The sequence below is a fragment of the Heterocephalus glaber genome, unplaced genomic scaffold (assembly GCF_053883595.1).
Source record: "Heterocephalus glaber isolate CG9 unplaced genomic scaffold, H.glaber_assembly_v1.0 deba00001688, whole genome shotgun sequence".
Taxonomy (NCBI): domain Eukaryota; kingdom Metazoa; phylum Chordata; class Mammalia; order Rodentia; family Bathyergidae; genus Heterocephalus; species Heterocephalus glaber.
Genome location: NW_028258413.1, coordinates 835,214 through 859,490, shown reverse-complemented (window position 1 = coordinate 859,490; position 24,277 = coordinate 835,214). Strand labels below are relative to the sequence as shown.

At 44.5% G+C, this 24,277-nt stretch overlaps 1 long non-coding RNA gene and 1 pseudogene across 3 annotated transcripts in view; one reads left to right on the top strand and one right to left on the bottom strand.

Annotated features, from left to right (window-relative positions):
* LOC147821892 (alpha-protein kinase 1-like) overlaps nucleotides 1–24,018 on the top strand; it is a 68,849-nt pseudogene extending 44,831 nt beyond the window's left edge. Inside the window, exons 2-3 of the transcript XR_015446375.1 lie at nucleotides 5,526–5,757; nucleotides 9,812–24,018. The product of XR_015446375.1 is annotated as an alpha-protein kinase 1-like (transcript). The remainder of the gene's footprint in view (nucleotides 1–5,525; nucleotides 5,758–9,811) is intronic.
* Nucleotides 1,771–5,658, bottom strand: LOC110346242 (uncharacterized). Of its 2 annotated transcripts, none has more exons than XR_002390172.2 (4): nucleotides 5,473–5,658; nucleotides 2,856–3,114; nucleotides 2,323–2,420; nucleotides 1,771–2,228 (listed from the first exon to the last, which is right to left on the bottom strand). It is a non-coding gene; the product is annotated as an uncharacterized LOC110346242 (long non-coding RNA). The 2 variants fall into 2 exon arrangements; XR_002390173.2 differs by having other exon boundaries at nucleotides 2,856–3,088; nucleotides 5,473–5,656.
* Nucleotides 24,019–24,277: the final 259 nt, after the last annotated feature.

Sequence of the window (24,277 nt, the reverse complement as noted above, 5' to 3'; positions counted from 1 at the left end):
CTCATTTTTTAAAGGATTATCACAGAAATCTTATGACAGTTCAAATTAATATCTCTCCTCCAGTTGGACAATTTAAAGGTTTTAAATCACTTTAATTTCAGTCACTCTCTTCATGATTTATATGCTGATTGTTTATGTATGTGTATTGTCTTCTATTTTTCAGTTTATTTCTTAAACTGACAAAATTTGCATGTATTTCTAGTGTTCAATATGCTGATTGAAGAATGTAAATATGGTGGCATAGCTTGATCGAGCTAATGAACATATACTACCTTATATTTGAGAACACATATAAATCTGTTTAGAATTTTTCAAGCACTGTTATTAACTATAGTGATCATGCTGTATAGCATGAGCTCATTCCTCCAGTCTAACTGAAATTCTGCAGCCTTTGACCAACACTCCAACCCTTCCCCCACCAGCCCCTGGGGATCTGCTACCCTCTGTGCTCCTAGGGGTTCAACTTTTTTTTTTTTAACATTTGCAAAGGTATTTATTGAGAAATAGTAAAGATGTGCATATTTTCACAAGCTTTTAATATTAATTTACATTTCTTTAAATTAGGTAGGCCCCAATAATCTATACTTTACTAAAACATAACAGAATCCCTTGACTTTGACTGTGAGATTTCCACAACGCTACCATAGTTGGGCGTCAAAACCCAACTTTGGCTCATGATGCTTATGTTTGTTTTAAAAGAAATACTAAATGCCATATTCATGGAGAATGTAGGTGTGTCATAAACAAATGTGCTTTACAAAAACAACTTCATAGTGGAGCATGCTATTGACATCATTTTGAATCTTAGCCCACCAAAGACTAAAGGAAAAAAAAAACATTTTTAGAGACAGTTGTTCCTATTTCTTTGTGAATAAACTGTATGATTCTAAAATATTTTTGCCTCTGAATCTGATTTATACATTTTCAGGGATATAGTGGGGGTTCAACTTTTGAGATTCCACACATAAGCGAGATCATGTGGTATGTGTCTTTCTGTATCTGGCTTATTTCACTCAGCATAATGTTCTTTAAGTTTATCTGTGTGATTACAAATGACAGGATTCCTCTTTTTTATTTATTTTATGAAAATAAAGCAAAATTTCATAATCAAATAAATACCCCTTTCAGGTCCTTTTCTTTTCCCTGACCCACTCCCTCGTGGAGATGCTCATTGTCCAGGGAAAAAGACTAAACACAGATGCCCAAAGAAATGGGGGTTTGAAAAAATCTATTGATTCGCTTCTCCTTAATGATGGCTGATTTGTCAACTGTAACTTTGCCACTCAACTAAATTCTAGCTCACCAATGGAACTGAAAAATTATTGTGTCAAAATCAAACACAGAGTATGTGAACACATGACTGTTTGCTATGCATATCCATGTGTCCTTTGAGTATATGGTTCTAATCTGGGGTATCTAATGTCATTTTAGAGTTATTTGCATTTTTTGGTGCTATTGAGCTACATTCTGAGCCCTTTTGCTATATTTTATTTTGAAACACAGTCTTGCTTAGTTGCCTGGGTTGAAATTAACCTTGTGATCCTCTTGCCTTAAGCTTCCAAAGGGCTGGGATTACAGTTATGTGCCACCAGGTCTAAGTTTCATTGCTTTCCTTAATCCCTTTCTATTTGACTTTTACGAAAACAATATGAGATGTTAAAATAGAAAAAAATACAGCATAGTTTACAAAAATACTTAAAGAGACAGAAGCATCTTAACAATTGCTGTAATTACTCCTCCCCACCCGAGAAACACGGATAAGAAGAGTGAGTCTCAGAATGGACTCCTGGGGGTAACAGACAGTTAACTAAAAAACAGGAAGTGCAATTCGGCAAGAGATCTCTGTTGCACACTATTATGTGCATTATTAGCTTCTAGGCTTTTTGTTACCGGGTACTATCACTTCTGAAATCCTTTATAGAAACAGAGCAGGTAAAATTTAATCTGTCAGCATAAGGAAGATTACTTTTTTGTCGATTTTATTTATTCAATGTCAGAAACAGTGACTTGCTCGCAGAATGCTAGTTCAGGGGAGCAAACATTGAAATTGAAAATGACTCTTTCATAAATGAATTTGATCAGAATTTCCAGCAGGACTGTTGCCGGGAGGGAAGTTTCCTGGGCTCCAGCCTGTGCCTAACAATGAACCAGGGAGGGCTGGACAGATGGTTGGATTCCGAAGTGTTTCTCATGTTACAGTATTTTCTTCCTATTGTCTCCTTTGAATTCTACAGCAAAAAGGAAAAATGCTATAAGTTTCAAAATGTATCAAAAGGATCTTCCCTACATTTTGAGAAGTCACAAGTACTAAACATAAGTTACCTTGGAAATCTCACCTTCCTTTTTTAGACATGATTTCTTGGTTAAAATACGATTGCTTTCTGTAGATAATATGACTTATCTTCCTTACTGTCTTATAGCTAGAAATACAAAACAGGAGATGAGTGGATGTATTTGTCTTTTACTAGAAGACCTCCCGTGTGTCCATTGTCTATGTCTGGTGGTAACACCCCCCATTCAGTTTCGAGCTTTGTTGGGGCAGAAACCTGGGACTCATTCTTAACACTTCTTACATCTGCCCAACACCAGCGCTGCCTTTGCTTCCTAAACAGCTCTCGAATCTGTCTAGTTTTCTGCATTGCTGATGCCATCATGCCGGTCCAGCCCTCGCCTCAGTCATTGCTATCATTACCCAACTGATCTAGCTGCAGTTAGCTCTGCAATTCATCTGCAGCACAGTGCTCTTCCCAGTGCAAACCTGCCATGGTCCTTCTGCTACTAGTAGTTGCCTATCACTTTAGGGCCAAGACAGACCCCTTCCTTACACCCACAGCCCTGCCTGGCCCCTTGCTTACCTTCCAGCCTCACCTGCTGTCCACTGTCTCCTCGAATTGCTAGTGTGGCCAGCCTGCCCTCTTCCTTTCGCCCTAGATTTCCTCTTCAAGTGCACTTCCTCTTTCAGAGCTTAGCCTGGCATCACGCCCTCAGGGAGCCTCCCTTGACCTGCCCCAGCTTTACGCAAAAATCAGAGTCAAGTCCTGTTGTTTGCCCGCCAAGGACCTTGTGCTGTGTTACTCTTGCACAGCACCTGGACAAAAGAAAGGGATTTCTGATCTGTGCATCAGAAATAAGGGTTTATGTGAGAAAACAGAGCAGAAAAGTATTTTTGTTTAATAATCAACTTCTTAAAATGCAAGTCAATATTTTTAAACCAGAGAAAAATATACATACAGATTTTATTCTTAAGAGTTCTCAAAAGAGCTGGGATTTTGAATATCAGAAATTCTTCAGCAAATATAACCTAATCTACCTAGGCCGAGAGTGAGTGTGTAACTTAAGAGACAGAGCATCTTAACAACTGCTCGACTACTCCTCCCAACCCGAGAAACACAGGTAAGAAAAGTGAATCTCAGAATTGACTTTCAGGGTGCTCACAGTTGCTATAGAACAGGAAGTGGAATTTGTCAAAAGATCTCTGTTGCACACTACTATGTGCATTTACTTCTTGTTTCTAAGTCTTTTTGTTACCATGTACTATCGCTTCTTAAATCCTTTACAGAAACAGAGCAGTTAAAACTTAATCTGTTGGCGTAAGGAAGATTACTTTTTTGTCTGACTTTTTTTTTGGTACCAAGGATCAAACTCAGGACCTTGTGCTTGTGAGGCAGGCGGCAGCACCACTGAGCTAAATCCCTGGCCCTGATTTTATTTTTTATTCACAAATTATAATCATATATTTATGTTGCGCAAGTTGGTGTTTTGATACAGATATGTGTTGTAGAATGGCTATATCAAATTAGTTGGTGTAAGTAATACCTCATATACTTATTTTCATGGTGGGAGCACTAAATATCCACTTCTGGCAATTTTCAAGTGCACAATATGCTGTCATGACCTGTCGTCACCATGCTGTAAACAGATCTCTTGAACTTACTCATCCTATCTAAAGGAAATTTGTATCCTCTGCCCAGAATCTCCTTCACCCCTCCACTGTTCAGCCTCAGGTCTTCTGCTCCTCACTTCTATAAATTCAACAAAAAGCTACTTTCTACCTTAAGGTAGCACCAGTAAAACATTACTATAAGCCTTTAGACAAAGGGATGATGTGCTATTAAAGTGAAATCATAATGCAGTTTTGTGTCTTTGTGCATGAGCAGCTCTTTGTTATTTCCTTGTTTTACCCCTCTTTCTGGATGAAGTCATTTGAAAAGGGTCTCAAGAAAGAGAGTTCTCTCTTTGCTTTAAGACTTGAAGAAAAATGAGCTCCCAACTTGCTAGTAGCTCACATCAAGCAAAGCTGATGTTTACCTCCTCAATCACCAGATGCATCTCTTGACCTATGTATTAACCTTCTGCTTTAGCCAATCTCTCCCCTCTCTCAAGGAATGGTGAGAGTAGCATAGTTCCCTGGCCTCTGGCCCATCCTCACACACTGCTTAGCCCTCTTCTTAGCTCGCTCATGTTCAGAGGGATGGGCATGTTCTCCTGTAGTCTTTGCAACAGCAAGATGAACATGAAAGTTGACCAGCCCTTGCTGCTTAGTTCTTTCCATAGCTAGTCAGGCTAGTGGCCAGCTTGCAACATGAAACACTCTTATGCACACTTGAGTAAAAAGGGACGTTGGAAACCAGTTATCCCAACAACCCAATTTGTACAGGATTCATATTTACATAAATCTCTCAGCTAGGCATGGAGGTGCACACCTGTAATCCCAGCTCTCTGGAAGGCAGAGACAGAAGGATTATAAGTTCAAAACTTAATGAGAACCTATCTCAAAATAAAAAATTTTAAAAGAGCTGGAATATAGCTCAGTGTTAAGGCTCTGGGTTCATCCCCAATACCAGAAAGAAAATGAAGGAAGAAAGGCAAGAAAGAAAGAAAATCTATCAATTGTTCACATGTTAAATAGCATAAGCAGATCCATCCATCTGTATGATAGATCTAGGAAATTGGGCTTTCTGCAATAGTATTTCTCATTTTTCTTGGCAATGTGCCTGACAGCAAGGGCTAAATTTGGCATCTGTCATTGCCTTTCTGGGCCCAAATTATACCATGCAAAACATCAGGAAGAATTCTGCATGAGGGGATCAGCAGCGGGTTATGGGAGTGGGTGGTACACTTCACATCACCACACGCCTGTATGTGAACATTAGCACTGTTGGCCAGATGCTTGCTGTAAACTTCCAGAAAGGCAGAAAGTGCGGGGCTGCTGGGATCTGGAGGCGCTGAGGAGAAGGATGCAGGAAGTGCATAAATCATGGGCAGATTCACTTCATTTGGCGCCGCGTGGCTCCCCGGCTCACTGTGGGTGACAGGGCCTGTGCTGGGGCCAACCCTTCTGCACACGATGCCTGCAAGGTCCTGCCCATCGAAACCAGGCCCTGGACTCACTTCACACCCTGCCTAATAATGTCCTCAGGCTGTGATGTGTTTTCATGTGTCCCCTATTATCCCTCCCTGCTTGAGTCTTACAGATAATTGATGATGCTTCAGTTAATCATCTTCCTCCCTCTTTTGTTCACCAGGTAGCTTGGCCTTCGAGGGGCTCCTTTCTTGAGGATCGACGTCTCCTCATGGGTAATTGATCACCACAGACCCAGGGACCCTCGATTCACCGTCGAGGGAGGGTAGTCGTCATGAATAATCAGAAAGCTGTCGCTGTGCTCCTGCAAGAGTGCGAGCGAGCGCTGGATCAGCTCTTGGTGACCGCGCCAGATGTGTCTGAGGAGGACATGAGGGAGGACGAGTGATGCCGCGGTGAGGATGGGATGCTCGCAGCAGGGTCAGCCTGCAGCCCACGCCTCTGTCCCTGCCTGGGCCACACGTTCTCTTCTCTGCCCTATTCTTCTTCTCCTGGCAGATGACCACCGAGAGACGGGGAGATTTCTGGGGCATGAATGGGACCTGGGCTGTGGGCAGACGGGCCGGGGTGGACCCTCACTTTGTTGCAGTGAATTGCTGTCAGTTCCAATTTCAGGCTTCAGTAAACATGAGGCTACAAGAAACAGTTTAGTCCAACAGGAACAAAGGTCTGAGTTGGCCGGTGACATAAATTTCAATTATTAAAAATGGCAGCAGCTTCTCCACGGTGGCGCAGACTTTTTCCGAGCAGGGGTTTTGGGCTTCATCAATTTCCACAGACGCTTACGCTTTCCATAGCTGTGTCATCTCGCCGGCGCGGTCACTCTCTTCTGCACTGCCCAGAGGCCTCGTGCCATTCCCTGAGAGAGATCCACGCGTCCCCAAGTCCTCACCACGCGCTGACCAGCGCCTAGGGGTGGCTCTGCCCCTTTCATAGTTTGTGCCGTGTGTGGATGTAGACCAGTCATGGATGGGATGTTTCAATCACAAAATGTGGAAAGTTAGAAACAGTTCTTATTTCTCCTTTAACTGGTTTTGGAGAGGCAACACTCCATCTCTGAAACGGATTTTCCCTCTGTTTCTCTAAGTATGTTTCCTTTACACATTTTCATTTCTCTTCATCTTTGCAGTGCTGTCATTTGATACAAAGTAAGAGCTCCCCATAAATCGCCTATTTCTCATCTCTTCTGTTCATTACTCCCCAGGAAGGTTCTGGGGGGTCTTCTGCCCTCCTTCTGTACATAGGCACACACACTTTCAGACACTTAGGTGTTGGTGGAAGTCTTGATTATCTGTAACCTTTTCATTTTTGCTCCTCTCATGAAATCACCCACATCCAGTCAGTTCACCGCTTCCGTCTGCAAGCTTCCTTTCCCTCCTGCCAGGACCCCTGGGCAGGGTGTGGCTCGCCAGCCCCACGTGCGTGTGGCCCCAGGTCTTGGGTGCTGGCGATGTCAGCCCCATGTGGGAGCACAGGGACACGGCCACTGCCCCATGAGCTCTGCTGCTGCCCCTGCTTCCCCCGGAACTGTGCTGCCCCGGGGTGTTCCCACTCGAGTTTTCTCTTGTGACATCACAGCCGGTCTCGCAGCCCAAATTCCTTTAAGCTTTGTGATTTTGCTGGAGAAGACTGCACCCCGATCAGGTAGCATTTTCCTCTTTTTCTTCCCAAGTACCACAGAATAGGAGAGAGGATCGGTTTAGTCCCAGATAAGACAAATCGAGACTGTAAAATACCTGAGTTGGCCACAGCCCTTCAGGTCAGCTGCGTGGGGAAGTAAGGGATCCAAGAGGGAGAGGGGCTATGGCTGAGTCCGGGCTCGATCCTGTAAAGCAAAGGGAGTGGAATCCTCTGCAGAGCAGGAACTGTGGGTGCTCGAGCACAGGGGGCTTCTGAGGGTCCCTGGCCCCAAGAGAAAGGCCTTGGCACAGGGTCACTAGTGGGCAGGGTGAGCCTGCAGACTTGGGGCAAATGCTGTTTTACTCCTCTCCTCCTCCTGCGCCTCTCAGCCCTGTCCTTCTCCCTCCAAAGTCAGCACGGGTGACCCCGCAACATCCAGAGCTGGAGACAGACAGACAGACAGACAGAGCTCCGTCTGGACAGCCTGCGGTGGAGGCATCTTTTCTTTCAGTGTGCACTGTGGGATTGGCCATGGTCCAGTGGGACCTTGTAGGTGGTGTGCAAGAGGCAAAAGTGAGTTGGGAAGCAGCAGCATTCTCCATTATCGTAAAGAAACGTGAGAAAATCAGAACACTCCACCCCAAGTACAATGCAATTCTGGAAACCTGGAAGTCGCTTTTCTGTTGTCCTGTGATTGCTCATATTCGTGCATGACAGAGTTTGAATAATTTACCAAAGGGAGACTCTTTGGAGGGCGAAAGGGGGCGCTGTGCCAAGTGCACTGGATCTCATGGGACCGCCCTGCAAATGGCGTCCTGCTCTTAGCTCTTCAGAAATGCTGGACGTAATTTTCTCTGCACAAATCCTGGATACACCCTGAGAAGGTGACACCGTCAGTGGAGTAAAACAGCCGAGTGTTCCAGCGGAATGTGACCACACTAGTCCCTAACCCTGAGCTCTGCTCTCTTTGGAGGATGCTGCTGCAGAAGTTCTCAGCTGCTGCATTGGGATGACGATCTCAGTGTGCTGCTGTAAATCATCCCTAGTAATCACCATGCGTGACTCGTCGGCATGGCCCATGAGATATCCCTTCAGTGCCCAAGAGAAACAGCCTTATCTTGAAGCCAAGTTCACAGAAAGTCATGGAGGACCAAGACAGAGTTAGATCTTTCTTCCTTCTTTTCTCTTATTTTTGGTTCTCTCTGCCATATCTTTTTTGCTCTATTTAGCATTTCTCACATGGACATTAAGACTGATCATGTCTTCCATCCATCATGAGATGTGGAACTTCAGGCCACTTCCAACCAGTGAGACAGACATCTAGCTACACCAGAGGTGCCGAGCCTGAGAGGAATTTGCTCCTGAGAGGCCGTGGCAGGCTGAAAAGAAGTGGCAGCATTTGGGCCAGACGTTGCTGGTGGTGGGTCTGAATTTGGTCACTAGGGTTTTGGGTAAGGGCAGTACAACCAATCAGAACAGGATGTGCAAAACTGAAGAATGGAGGAGTTTCATGCAGGGCAATGGACAGATCCATCTTGTTTTCAGGGAAAGAAGATCAGCAATATGGAAGATGGGGTAGATGGACTGAGACTAGAAGCAGTAATTCAGAAAAACATACTGGAAATGTAGAGGAGGAAATGAATTTCAGGAACCACAGGATTTGATAATCAGTTATATTCAAGAGGAGAGAGAGAGGAAGAAAGAGAAAAAATATCTAGACTGGCCCTGGGGTTTCAGATCCAGATGATGCAGTGAATTTTTTTTCTTTTTTTGGTACCGGGGATCAAACTCAGGTCCTTGGGCTTGTGGGGCAGGCGTCAGAACCACTGAGCTAAATTCCAGGCCCTGATGCAGTGAATTTTGCTTCCATTCATCAAGATACGCAAGAGAGAAGGGAAGTAGATCTAGAAAAGAGCTGACAAGTTTAGTCACGGGCAAACGCCGAAATTCGTAGCTGGTGATCATGTCTGCAGGTCTGCAGTCCCTTATTCAGAACCTAGGGATCCGACGTCCCTCAGCACTCAGACTTTTCCTGTGTTGGGAGGTGTCATGCTGCATGGACTGTGTGTCACACTCAGAAGGTTGGGCAGCATCAAAAGTGAACCTTAACATTTTTTTTTTGCAAACTTTTTAACAATCTCACTAAGAAATGTCATCAGGACTATAATGGCCCTAGTCAATTCAAGTCTGGTTTGGGTGTTAAATGTAAGAAAAAACCTTCCAGTGTCCACAGCTTTGGGGTTTCTGAAGTTTGGTATGGAACTGGTCTAAGTAGGTTTGGTGCCCGTCGAGCAATTTAACACAGTCACAGTTGTGCAACAGGGTCACTTCACAACTAAGCACCCTTGCACAGCTTCCTTGCGTTTCTGTGACTGGTTGTCTCTATTCAGATGCCATCCACAGGGAGGAGATGAGGACTCCCAGAAAAGCAGAACTAGGCTGAGCAAGCTGACTCTCCACACAAGACAGCTGCCACCAGCCCAGCATGCCATTCCTCCCTGGTCCGTTCTCGTTTTACAGGGAAAATAATATTTCCCCTATTCCCGTCTCTGATTCCTCATGCAGGGATAGTCACCGAAGTGCCTTCCTTCCTGCTAAAAACCTTTCTCAATGCCTGACTACCCCGATTTACCTGTAGGGCAGAGCAGACCAGGGCCGCCCCTGACAGATAGCCCCTTGCTATTATTCTCTGGGTCACAGCCAACGGCTCAGGGCAGCCAGCCCGAGGTGAGGACAAGTGTTTTTGCGTGGAGGTCTTCGTCATAATGTGGGGGCTCAGCGGCCTTTTCTTCCACTGCAATTTCCTTACCTGAACTCTGACCTTTTCAGCTTTACTCTCTAGAGAGGTAAGGACCCTGATCCAGGAGGCAAAGGAAATGAAGTGGCCCTTCGTGCCTGAAAAGTGGCAGTACAAACAAGCCCTGCGTCCAGAGGACAAAACAAACCTGCAGGACATGATTGGCGCCGAGCTGCTGCAGCTGCTGGTAGGAAGAGCCCCCTTGTCCCCTGACATCCCGAGGGAGGCGCTTAGCCCCTAAGTGGTCTCCTAGATTAAATTTCTCTGAAGCCCGGGGCGGCCCATCCCGGCAAGGGCAGCACCGCCACACTGACTAATGGGGGAGATCGCTGGCTGTCTGGTCTGGTGTTGGGAGGCCAGGCCCGGGGAAGCCACAGAGGGGTGCGTGGTGGGCCCAGCGTGAGCCTATCTCCCTGGAACCCTGACGTACCCTCTGGGGGCCAAAGAAGTCACTTTGACTCCACCAGGCCTGGTAGCATTCGTGTTTTGAAATGGCACTTTCTGAAAGTTGGGTATCTTAAAGGAATCAGTTCGCTACGCTTACCAGTGCGGCTTGTTGTCCAAACCTGAAGTGGGGTCTGCCCCTCCCTGGGTGCCACGGGATCCTGCCCCTCAATGCCTTGTGGTTAGGCTGTTCGGGAAGCATCAAGTCCAAGCCTCTGGCCGCCCCATTCCTCATTTAGCAGAGGTTAAGTTAACGGGCGCCTCACCCTGGGCAGGAGACAGCCTGGAAAATTCAGCAGAGGAAGCAGGCTGGGATGGGGGCTCCAGTTCAGGGGATGTCGCCAGGAGTACCATGAGGTGTGGCAGCATCGCTTCGCTCAGCATTGCCAAGGAAGCCTACTGGGCTTATGTGTATTTTTCTTATGTAAAAATGTGTTTGTCAGGAGCTGAGGCATGAACACAATGACAGCACCCTAAAATGTTTGCTTTAATGTGTTAAATGGACTTCTGTCTTTGCCTGTTGAAGCAAAGCTTGGAAAGACCCCTTAGTCTCTAGGCACACAACAGTAGCTTAGGGACTTGATAGCAACAGTGAAACCTCCATCTCTCTCATCCCCTAAAAAATAAACAAAAGAGGACTGGGAATTACAGGCCAAAGGGAGTAAATACTTGGGAAGAAGCAATGCTGAGCCAGAGGCCTGGGCTGGTATTAGTGCAGAAATAGAGTGTGGTGGTGCCTGCTTTAACCCAGCACTTGGGAGGCTAAGGCAGGAGGGTTGTGAGCTCAAGGCCTCAATCTGCTCCTGTCTCAAAAGAAAAAAAAAACAACTAACAGTAAAAACCCAGAGAAAAGCAAAACACAAGAAAAGAAATAGAAAGAAATAATAACTATAATTTGCGTATCACTATTGAGTTGATGAAGTGTTTGCTTTTGCATTATGTCATTTAACTATCCAAACAGCACCCAGGGACAAGCGCGCCCTTTCACAGTGAGATGAAGGTGCAGAAGGCCAGCAGACGCAGGATGGGGAGCAGACGCAGGACGGGGTCCCGTGACTCAGCTTCCTCTGCTGTTGCCGAGCGCCCTCAGGGCCGGCAGAGCTTAGCCTTGGTGCTCGTGAGAAGAACCGAGTTCCTTGGGTTTTGGTTAGTTGCGAAGTACATACTGTGGCCGGGCACCCGTGCAGGGGAAGGCGCATCTCGGCAGCGGCGGCCCCTGCCGTGAGACTTTCCTGCCCTGGACCAGTTACCTGCACTGGTCGATCCAGTGAAATGTCTGGGGCTGGGCCTGCACCGGCAGAGGCAGATTCCGCAGACGTGCGCGAATCGCTGCTCCCGAAGGACAGGGCCAGGAGCAGAGGCCAGGGCAGAACCAGGCTGGCGCCAGGGCAGAGGGCGGGAGGCCAGCCGCGGAAAGGAATGGGAGTGGGCGTGAGCGAGGAGGTAGCTGCCCCGCTGCTAGCCTCGTGCCCCAGCCAGATTCGTGGTGTGGAAATGGGCGCTGGGAATGAGGAAGGTGACGGGCTCAGGACCAGTCCATGGGCCGCCTTCGTCCCTAAGGTGATTGATTTTGTCTGGGAGCTTTCTGAACTCTGAGCTCGCTTTCCTTAGCCTCCCCAGCAAGCTATAAATTAAGCAACCTCACCTCCTAAGGCTTCTAGGATGCTTTCCTATGGTGCCCACCCCAGTGCAGAGTTGGTGGCCCACTCTGTTTTGTAAATACGGAGAACTAGAGCACCCGTGGGCCAGCCTCTCCCCAACTCCCGCTGCTTTTAACCCTTGGCTTGTTAAACGCACCCTGACCAGATTCTAGACTTTTTGTTTTTTGTCCCAGCTTCATTCTGAGGGTTTGCTGAAACTGGACGGTCATGTTTAGTAAGTGATGAATTGTGAGTCCATTCTTCCACAAAACAATAGTTGAAGGGCCCTGCGTTTGTCTTTTCAGTTCTTATGCTTTCCTGCAGTTTGTTTACTGTTTCTGTGATTTTTTTTCAACCTTGAAGCGAATCTTTCCCATAAAAAATGTCCTGTCCATTTTTTAAATGAGCACCACGCCTAGAATACACATACTGCATCTTTCAGTTAATTCCACAAATGACACACCAGAACTAAAACCACTTAAGAACAATCAAGTCTTTCCCGCAGCCCCTGAGCCATGAGGCTGGGGCATTTGGCGCGTTCCTCTCCCAGGCTGCATGCAGGGGAAATGCTTCTGCTCGCACTTGGCCGGCGCTCCCCCTCCACCCAGTCCTTTCTCCTCTGCAGTGTGGCCACAGACAGAAATTTATGGCAGGGCCAACCTCCTTTACACTCCACACAAAGCTGGCTGACTTGAGAGAGTTTGTCCGCGCTCTCCCAGAAAAAACACCTGCAGGACGCTCCCCGAGGAAGCCGGGAGATGGGAGATTAATGTGGCTGTAATAGCCGGGCAGTGTTTTGGGTATTATGCCCTCGCCCCAGGTAGATGGGTCTTTTCCGAGATGATACCAATTATTTACTGCTGAAACATCTGTTGATAACTGCAGCTGCCCTTGTGAAACAAAGCATATTTCGGGGTCACAGGCGACAGGGACCTAAAATCCTACCTCATGCTAGTTTGGGCCTATTCAGCAGCCCCCTGGGTTCCTCGGCTACCATCATCTTTAATGTCTCATCGTGCCCTGGAAAATACTTTGTAAACACCACACTGCCCGCCCGGGAGGCTTTGAAGTATTATTTCATCTTCATCGGTAATTTATATTCCAGCGCTATTGTGCTGTGGGAAAAAGAGGGGGACCTTTTTTGTTTTCCATTTAATTGTATATCGCCTGACACTTTGACCCGTATTATTAGTATTAGTCCCAAAAAGGATTTTCTCCCTCTCTTATTTAAAAATAAAATTTCAAGGGAAAGCAAGCGCTTTTTCAGCTCCTTTCACGCAAAACAATGTTTACACTCTGAGAGGGGAGATGAAAAGCCAGAGCAACTTTTTTCAAGCGCTGGGGAGGACGCTTCAGTCGGTGAAAGGGAACAGCGAGGCCCTTAGAAATATCGTCCGCAGACCTTTGATGGCTCTCTGAGAAAGGGTGGAAGGCATCAGCGCCGGGCTGGCTGCAGGGGCTGGGCTGCGGGGGCCTCTGCACCAACCTGCAGGCCCGGCCGCACTGTCGCCACGAGGTGCCACCTTGGGGAACTGCTTCTTCAGTAACTTCCACTCTTGTTTCTACACATTCCGAGGAAATGTGGCCAGGAAGAGAGGCGGTGCTTGGGCTGGCGGGTGGCAGCGCGGGCAGAACTGCTCCCTAGACTCCGAGTCTGAGCTCCCTGGGCAGGCCCGGGGTGCTGGCTGCCTGGGCCTGGCCCCAGTCTCTGGCCCAAGGGAGCCCCGGCCAGCGTGGCCCCGCCCCGTGTGGCGCTTCTTCAGCGAGGTGGAGATGCCGCTGAGCTGACGTTTGTGACTTGGCTCCAAAGGCAGTCTGAGGCGCCGGAAGCAGGCTCCGAGGGAGATGTTTTATCATTTCCTTTTCTACTTCTGGTCAGCTCTGTGTGACAAATGTTGAAAAGAACTGTCCTAAGAGTGATTTGGAGAGATACTAGGAAAAATTAGACCTTTCTTTTCTTCTGCTATCTTAGATGAAAAAAATAACTTTAGGGATGAATCTATTTTACGTTTAGCTTCCAAATAGTTTCTTTTTTTTTTTTTTGTAAGCTGTTTCTTCAACTACTCTGGGTTCTTTTAACTTAATATCTTTATTTTTGAACTAAATATATTCAAGGGGCTGGGCACGCTGGGACAAACTCGTAACCCCAGCACGTTGGGAAGCTGAGGCAGGAGGACTGGAACTGCAAGCCCAGCCTGGGCAACTCCATGAGACCTTGTTTCAGAGCGAAGGCCCTGAATTCAACAATCCCCAATCTCTCTCTCTCTGTCTCTCTCTCTCTCTCTCTCTCTCTCTCTCTCTCTCTCTCTCACACACACACACACACACACACACACACAGATATTAAAGGTACAAGAATCACAAATATGACAGTCACTGCAAAACTGTAGAAGACGGTTTTAGGGTCTAGTTTCACTAACCTGGGGGCTGACAGGGTAGAGAAGGGTCTCCAGCAGAAGAAACCAAAGTATGAGTTTATCAGAAGGGGAAAGGTCAAGTCAAGAAAAGACAGCTGGGTGCAGGGAGTGCAAGAGGCAGAGCTCTGAGGGTGGGACGTGACTCCCCACCGCAGCCGCTCCTGCTTGGAAGATGTTCAGCTTCCACACAGAGAAGGCACAAGTGAAGCCAACTTCTTCCACAAATGATTTTCTCAAGTAGGTTTTTCCTCTTTGGGACTTTTGTGACTGAAGCTGTTTCGTCAGTATAAAGAGTGTCGCTGTGTATCCGTCCATCCACGGGGTCACCTTGCTGAACGCACCCTGTCAGGAGGAAGAGGCAGCCCTGGCCAACACCTGCTCTTCAGGCCATTCCTTCCTTCGGTTCACTGGCTGATACCTGACGGGTGCTCAATGTGTGCTCTGCCCATCTTCACAGCTCTTTTTTTACACTGCATTTTATTAGCACATTTGCAGTGCAGTATCTGCACCCCCTGTGGGACTGCACATGTACACATCACTCTCACTTCCTTTCCCATCCCCTCCCTCCCCTCCCTCCCTCCATCTTATCCCTCCAAGAAAGACCTGTCTCCCTACTTCCTCTTACCTATCTGTTATTTTGCTCTTTATTTTTGCTCTGGGTTTCTTGTATGATATTTAAGCTCATGTGTCTGATTTATTTCACTTAACATTGTGGCATCAAGGTGCATCCATTCTCCTACAAATGACTCAGGTGTATCCTTCATGGTAGAGTAGTGCTCCATGTGTGTAAATGCCAGTTTCTTTATCCACTCATCTGTTGATAGACATGTAGGCTGCTTCCAAGAGTTAGCTATTATGAATTGTGCTGCTATAAACATGGGTGTGCATGGAACACAGTAATATGATGTCTTTAATTATTTTGAGAAGATACCTAGAAAGGGAATAGGTGGGTTGTATGGAATTGCTAGTTTTTGTTTTTTGAGGAATCTCCATACTGAATACGTAGTGGTTGGAGAAGGGTTCCAACAAAGGAGAAGGGTTCTAACAATGGAGAAGTGTTCTTTTTTACCCGGCAGTCTCTCCAGCATTTGTTATTATTCGATTTCTTGATGATGGGCATTCTTTCTGCAGTAAGGTGAAATCTCAGTGTTGTTTGAATTTGCATTCCTCAAATGGCCAGCAATGTCAAACATTTCTTCATGAATTTAATAGCCATTTGCACTTCATCCATGAAGTGTCTATTTATTTTGCTTGCCCACTTTTTGATTGCATCTTTGATTGGGGGGTCTTTTTTTTAGTTCTTTGTATGTTGTAGATATTAGTCCTCTGACTGGGGAATCACTGGCAAAATTCTGTAAGTTATCTTTTCATCCTGGTGGTTGTTTTTTTGTTGTGCCGAAGTTTTTTAATTTGCTGTAACACCTTTTGTTGATTCTTGGAATTATGTCTTGTGCAGCTGGGGGTTCTGATCAACAAGTCCTTGCCTATGCCAAGGACTTTAGGAGTTTTACCTGTGTTGTCTTCCAGCAGGTTAAGTGTTTCTTTCTGGTTTAACATTTAGTTCTTTGACACCTTTTAGAACATGGTGAGAGATATGGGTCTAGATTCAGTCAGTCTCCTGCATCTGGACAGCCAGTTTCCCAGCACTGTTTATAAAAGAGGCTGTCTCTCCTCCAGTGTGTGTTTCTGGCCCCTTTGTCGAAGATCGAATAGTTGAATGTACTTGGAGTTGTTTCTGAGTCCTATCTTCTGTTCCATTGATCCTCATGTCTGTTTTTGTGCCAGTACCAGGCCACTTTTAACACAGTAGCTTTGTAACATAATTTCAAGGTTGTGATGCCTCCTGCTTTGCTTTTGTAACCCAGGATTGCTTTTGCTATTCTGGGCCTCTTCTGGCTCTATATGAATTTTAGGATTGTTTTCTTCGGTTCTGTGAAGAATACTGTTGGAGCTTTTATTGGGACTGAATTAAATCTGTATATCAATTTTGGAAGTGTGGCCACTTTGACTGTATTGCTTCTGCCTATCCAGCAATTTTCACAACTCTTATGGTGTAATTATTCTTTTCATAGTTAAGAAAGTTAATGCTCAGAGAAATTAGATAATTTGCTCAAGGTCATAACTTGACTCTCTCTCTGTAGGGATCTCTCTGTCCCTTGCACTCAGGGAAGTCTTTCAGGGTTGTGCTGGCTCTAAAATGCTGGGCTCCCTCAGTTGATGTGACTCCAAAGGCCCTGACACTTTCCCTGGCTGATTCACAACCTCTCCTCCTCTCCATGAACTGAAAACTAAACTGTGGGATCAGAAAAGATCCTACTCCAGCCAAGTGACTGGAGAAAAGGTGCAAAAATTGTGAAATATTTTGAGTGGATTCTCTAGAGGCCAGGACACTGAGGGAATGGGGAGTTAGGAGAGGACACCTTCGTGGTACGGAGCTTGCCTGGCACGTGTGAGGCTCCAGTTCCGGCTGCCGCCACTGCAAACAAAAGGAAATATACTGCAGTGCACTTGGAAGTGCAGGGGGCAGGTGAGCTCCTTGTCAGAGGCAGAGTGAGCGGCATGTGGTGACCGCTGGGTGTGCAGTGGACGCCGAGGGCAGGTTCCCAGCTTCGGTCAGGAGGGCAGTGGTGCCCTTGCTCAGGCTGAGGCGCAGGAGGAGGGCCAGTTTCGCCATCCTGATTCCAACTCTTGGGTGTTTCGCAGACCCCCAACCTCAGGGCCATCTCCACCCACCTCCCCAATGTGGTCCTCTTCCCAGGGCCACTGAGTGGCAGAGCTGGCCATCTACCAGCACAAACTGGGAGCCTTGGGGCCCGTCTGCCACCCTCCTCTCTGTTGCCTGCCATGTCCACCCCATCACCCAACCCAGCTGGCTCTGGCTTTGCTTTCTAAGAATCTCTCCAGTTCTCTACCTCCACCAGCAGCCCCTGCCTCAATCTGTCCCTCTCTGCTGCAACAGAACACCTGAGGAAGAGTCACCTAAAACGAACAGAGCTTGAGGGGGCTCTTGGCTGTGGAGGCCGGGAAGGCAAGATCAAGATCATAACAAAGCTCCTCCCACCACGACCTTAACCATTCGAGGGGCCAAAGTCCTCGTCGTGCCCTAATCGCTGCTTAGGAGACACCTTGGCACTGGACATTAAGTTTGCAGTGCGTGAGCTCTAGGCTCAGCCCGCAGCACTGTCCCTGTCCAGGCTGCAGGCGTCTCTGCCCTGAGCTCCTGCCGCTGCTTTCTGAGGCATCTCCCACACCCACCCACCCAGCACAGCCCTCTGCGTCCTCTCCCCATGCCCAGAGTGACCTGTGCAGTCACCCACTTGTGTCCCCCAGTGAGCCCAGGGACACCTAGCTCTCTGATGAGGCTCACAGTCGCCCCCAGCAGCAGCCAGGCTGCCCGACCTGCCCCCTCCCTCCTGCCTGCGTCTTCATGCTCATGGCTGCTCCCCAAGGCACTGCTCAGTCCTCTCCTTGTCTGATTAATTTCTGCATGTCTCTCACATGTCAGCTGAGGTCTCCAGGGAAGCCTTCCCTGGTCTCTCGCCTACACTGAGCTCCCCTACTCCATGCCCTCCTGAGAAGCACCCCCTCCACAGAACTTCTCCAAGTCCGGGGCACATCCATTTGTGGAGCCTGTCTTCTCCCTCTCTCCTCCACTGACTCCAAGCTCCGTGAAGATAGGGGCCCCATCTGTGCTGACTTTTATATCCCTGATACTTAAAATATCAAAGCTTCAGTAGCTACTCTTTTTTTTTTTTGGTTCTTTTATTGGTACATTTTAGGTATACAATTCGTTTACATTTATCATGGGGTGTTTGTACCTGTACGTGATGTATCTTGGTTCTTATTTTTTCCCCATTCCCTGTGCGCCCTTCACCCCCTCCACCCTTCCCTATTTACATAGATTTCATTTCCATTGTTTTTTCTTTTCTCATAGTTTTTCCTTTCCCTCTTTTCCTTTCCCCTTCCCCTCCCTTCACTCCTCGTCTTTGGACCTTTTTTCCTATTTCAAATTATCAATTATTCATTTTAAATATTTTAATCCTTGTTTACACTCTCAGTTTCTCACACTAGAGAAACTATTCGGTATTTACACGCATGTGTCCTATTTATTTCACTTAAGAGGATGGCCTCAATATGCATCTATTTAGCTATAAATGACTATAGTTTTTCGTTCTTTATGGCTGAGTAGTACTCCATTTTATTTAAAAACCACATTTCCTTTATCCAGTTTCCAGTTGATGGGCACATGGGCTGTTTCCAATCTTTAGCTATTACAAACTGTGCCACGATGAACATGGGTGCACATACATCACTGTGGTATGATTCTTTTAATTCTTTTGGAAAGATACCCAGCAGGGGGATAGCTGGGTAAAATGGGACCTCTAGTCCTAGTTCTTTGAGGTATCTCCATACTGACTTCCACAGTGGTTGCACCAGTCTGCACTCCCACCAACAATGGAGAAGGGTTCCTTTCTCCCCATAACCCCACCAGCATTTGTTGTTGGTTGATTTCTTAATAGCAGCCATTCTTTCTGGGGTGAGGTGGAATCTCAGGTTTGTTTTCATCTGCATCTCTCGAATGACCAGTGATGTTGAACATTTTTTCATATATTTGTTTGCTGCTTTTACTTCTTTGTCTGAGAAATGTCTGTTCATTTCAGATGCCCATTTTTGAATTGGGTCTTTGAATTTGGGGGTTCTGATTTTTTTCAATTCTTTATATATTCTAGATAGTAGTCCTTTGTCTGAGTTACAGCTGCTAAAAATTTTTTCCCATATTGTAGGTTGTCTGTTAGCTCTGTTGGTAGTTTCTTTTGCAGTCCAGAAGCTTTTTAATAAGATGAGATCCCAGTTGTTGATTCTTTGTGCTAGTTCCTGTGTTACTGAGGTTTTGTTCATGAAGTCTTTTCCTATGCCAATGTCTTCAAGAGTTCTACCTAACTTATCTTTCAGCAAGTTTAGTGTTTCTGTTTTAATATTTAGATCTTTAAACCACTTCAATCTTAGTTTAGTGTATGGTGATAGGTATGGGTCTAGTTTTAATCTTTGGCAGGTTGAAATCCAGTTTTTCCAACACCATTTATTAAATAGGCTATCTTTCCTCCAATGATGATGGTTGGCTCCTTTGTCAAAGATGAGGTGGCTGAGTATGTCTGGAGTTGCTTCTGCATCTTCTAATCTATTCCACTGATCCTCAGGTGTGTTCTTTTGCCAGTACCATGCTGTTTTTATCACAGTAGCTTTGTAGTATAGTTTCAAGATGGGGATTGTGATACCCCCAGCCATGTCTCTGTTGCTTAGAATTGCTTTACCTATTCTAGGTCTCTTATGGTTCCAGATGAATTTTTGGATTGTTTTCTCTAGTTCTGTGAAGTATATTGTTGGAATTTCAATTGGCATTGCATTGAATCTATATAGTAGTTTTGAAAGTATGGCCATTTTCACTATATTGGTTCTTCCTACCCAAGAACAAGGGATGTCTTTCCATTTTCTTGTATCCTCTTCGATCTCTTTTTTCAGAGTTCTGTAGTTTTCAGTGTAGAGGTCTTTTGCTTCCTTTATTAGATTGATTCCTAGATATTTCATTTTTTTGGATGTTATTGTAAAAGGAATTGTTTCCCTAATTTCTCTCTCAGTGAGTCTGTTATTTGTGTACAAGAAGGCTATTGCTTTTTGAGTGTTGACCTTGTATCCAGCTACTCTACTGAGTCTGGCAATTAAGTCTAGAAGTCTTTTGGTGGAGTTTTTTGGGTCCTCTATGTAAAGTATAATATTGTCAGCAAATAATGACTATTTAACTTCTTCTTTTCCTATCTTTATTCCTTTTATTTCTTTCTCTTTTCTAATTGCTGTGGCTAATGTTTCCAAAACTGTATTGAACAGGAGTGGTGATAGTGGGCATCCTTGTCTTGTTCCTGATTTTAGCATGAAAGTTTTCAGTTTTTGACCATTTAGTATGATGTTGGCTGTTGGTTTTTCATAGATAGCCTTAATCAGGTTGAGATAAAGACCTTGTATTCCAATTTTCTGTAGGGTTTTTATCATGAATGGATACTGGATTTTGTCAAATGCTTTTTCTGCATCTATTGAGATGATCATATAGTTTTTGTCCTTGGCTCTGTTAATATGGTGTATTACATTTATTGATTTATGAATGTTGAACCATCCTTGCATCCCTGGGATAAATCTGACTTGATCAGAGTGTACGATCTTCTTGATGACCCTCTATATTCTGTTTGCCAGTATCTTGTGGAGGATTTTTGCATCTATGTTCATTAGGGAGATTGGCCTGTAGTTCTCTTTTTGGGTTGGGTCTTTCCCTGGTTTTAGAATCAAAGTAACACTTGCTTCCAGGAATGAATTTGGAAGTATTGCTTCCCTTTCAATTTCTTTGATGAGTTTAAAGAGTAATGGCATTAGTTCTTTTTTAAATGTCTTGTAAAATTCAGCAGTGAAGCCATCTGGACCTGGGCTTTTCTTTGTTGGTAAATATTTCATTACATTTTCAATTTCACTCATTGTAATTGGGGTGTTTAGAATTTCTATATCTTCTTGATTTAACTTTGGCAATTCATATGTATCTAGGAGTCTGCCCATTTCTTCTGTGTTTTCCATTTCATTGGAGTAGAGGTTCTCAAAGTAGGTATTGATGATCCTCTGGATTTCTGTTGGATCTGTGTGACTTCACCTTTTTCATTCTTAATTGCATGGATTTGAGACTTTTCTTTCCTTTTTTGATAAGGTTGGCTAAAGGTTTATCGATTTTATTTATTCTTTCAAAAAACCAACTCTTTGATTCACTGATTTTTTGTATTGTACTCTTAGTCTCCATTGCGTTGATTTCTGCCCTGATCTTTATAATTTCCTCTCTTGTACGAGCTTTGGATTCGTTATGCTCTTCTTTTTCTAGGAGCTTGAGGTTCTGGATTAGGTTTTTTATCTGAGTTTTCTCTGTTTTCCTAATATGGGCATTCACTGCAAGAATTTCTTGCGTAGAACTGCTTTCATTGTGTCCCATAGATTCCTGTATGTTGTACTGGCATTTTCATTTACTTGCAGAAACTGTTTAATTTCTTCTTTAATTACTTCTGTGACCCATTGGTTGTTCAAGAGGGTGTTATTCAGTTTCCATGTATTTGTTAGGGTTTTGTGGTTTCTTATGTTATTGATCTCCAATTTTATTGCACTATGGCCTGATAATATACAGGGGGTAACTTCAATTCTTTTACATTTACTTAAACATGTCCTATGGGCTAGCATGGTCTATTCTGGAGAATGACCCATGTGCAGCTGAAAAGAATGTGTATTCCGATTTTGTTCAGGTGGAACACTCTGTAAACATCTATTAAGTCCATTTGTTCAATAGCTTGGTTCAGTTCTAGAATTTCCTTGTTAACTTTTTGTCTAGATGATCTATTTGTGATAGTGGGGTATTGAGGTCCCCCACTACAATCGGGTTAGTGTTTATTTGGTTTTTCATGTCTATTAATATTTGTTTTGTATAGTTGGGGGCATTCGTATTTGGTGCATATATATTTAGGATTGTCATCTCTTCCTCTTGGATTGTTCCCTTCACAAGGATGTAGTGACCATCTTTGTCTCTCTTAATTAGTTTTGGTTTGAAATCTACTTTGTCTGCAAATAAGATTGCTACCCCTGCTTTCTTCTGGGTTCCTGTGGTGTGGAGAACTGTTTTCCATCCTTTTACTTTCAGTCTATGAGTTTCTTTTTGAGTTAGGTGTGTTTCTTGTATACAGCATATTATTGCATTTTCCTTTTTAATCCATTCTGCCAGTCTGTTTCTTTTGATTGGTGAATTGAGGCCATTAACATTGATGGTTATAATTGATAGATATTGGTTTATCCTTGCCATGATGTTTTACTTTTGTTTGCTCTTTTATTTCTTATGTTTTCCCCCTTTCCCTTTAGTGTCTTACCTTGCCTGGTGGCTTCCCTCTGTTGGGCCTCATGGAGTTGTGACCTTCATTGCTTTTTTCTAGGATATTGTTTAGAATTGCTTGTAGTGCTGGTTTGGTGTTGATGAAATTTCTCAGGTGTTCTTTGTCATGGAAGTATCTAATTTCCCCATCGATTTTGAAAGATAATTTTGCAGGATACAACAGTCTAGGTTGGAAGTTATTTTCTTTTAGGGCTTGAAATACTTCACTCCAGGCTCTCCTTGATTTGAGGGTTTGTGTTGAGAAGTCTGCTGTGATTCTGATGGGCTTTCCTCTGTAGGTGATTTGTTTCTTTTCTCTAACTGCCTGTAGGATTTTGTTCTTCTGTTGGGTTTCTGGGATCTTGACTATTATATGTCTAGATGTAGATTTTTTTGATCATGGCTAGTTGGAATTCTATATGCCTCACTTATCTGTATGTCCAATTCTCTACCTCTGTCTGGGAAGTTTCCCACTATTACTTCTGTGAACAGTTTTTTTTTTATGTCAATTGTGCTTTCTCCTGTTTTTTTATGGACTCCTATCAGTCTTATGTTATTCTTCTTTGCATCGTCTAGCAGTTGTTGGATTGATTTCTTGCGGTCCCTTACTATTTTTAAGAAATCTCTATTTTCATGTTCTCTAATCGTGATCCTGTCTTCTATATCTGATATTCTATCTTCAAATACCCTTAATCTACTGTAGATACTTTCAACGGAGTTTTTGATCTCCTTAATATCTGTTTGAATCTGTTTCACGGATTCCATCTCTTTTTTATGTTGGGCGATCATGGTTTCCATTTCTTTCTTATGCTGGGTATTCATGGCTTCCAGCATGTTTTTGACCTTATCTATTTTTTTATCTGTTTCTGTTCTAGATCCTCTAATCATGTCTTTCACTCTGCTCTCCATCTCTGTAGATAGCTGGGAGATTATTTCTGCTTTGAATTTTTCTAGAGCCTCATTCATCTGTTTTGTTACTTCCTGTGCTGTCAGTTCAGGGTATCCAGGGGGTTGGTTATGGGACTTTTCCATCTCATTTCCCCCAGGATTTACCCTTGGTGGGGTGGAAGTCTGAGTTTGTGCCTTGCTAAAATGTCTTCTCATTTTTGTTTTTGGTACTGTCCTTGGTTTAACTCCTGGGTTGATAGTTTGAAATTGCTTATTGTAGTTATCTTTGTTGCTTGTAAATAGAACCCTTACGGAATGATTGCTTCTCAGAGGTGTCTTCCAGATATAGCTGGTCTTCAAGTTTTGAGTCTCTAATGACTCTAAGGCTATTTCATTTTCCTTATACTAGAAAGGTTCATTGACTAGATCAATACCAACACCTTAGCCCAAGTGATACAATCAGCAACACCACTGCATCAAGTACATCTTCGAAAATGACATTTTGTGGTAGTTATTAATCTATCACCTTTAGCTGTGTGAATTAAATCAAGATCGAGGACCAACCCAACATATAGTGAATAAACCCTTCAATATAACAAGTTTACCCTTTGGGATGGGGAGTTAAAAGGGGTTGGGGAGGGAGGGAGAGATGGGAAGAAGGATAGGGGAAGGTTAGCAGTGTGGCCAGAGGACACAGGTGAGAAGGAAAAAGAGAATAATAGGAAAATAAAGAAGAACTCTGAATGAGGACCAAAACAGGGACAAAAAGGGAAGATGAACCATGTGGGAGAGCAAGAGAGTGAGTGTAAGAGAGAGAGAAAGGAAAGAGAAAAGAAAGAAGAAAAGAAAAGAAAAAAAAGGAGAGAAAAACAAATATTTGCAAAGAGTAGGGGAAAAAATTAAAGATAAGAGGAGCAAAAGAAAAGAAAAGAGAAAAAAGGCAAACTAATAATACTAATTTGGGGAATAAAAAATAACAATGAAAATGAAGGGCCTCTTTCAGGGTATGTCTCTGCTGTCACAATAGACAACATGGGTAGCAGTGTGCAGATATAAGTCAATGGGTCTCAGCAAGCTAGTTGCAGACCCATGAGATTCAGGCAGATTTCTGGCTGCAAGTCCCAAGTTGAGCTCCCTGTCCTCCTGTAGGGTTGAACTCTGCAGAGTTGT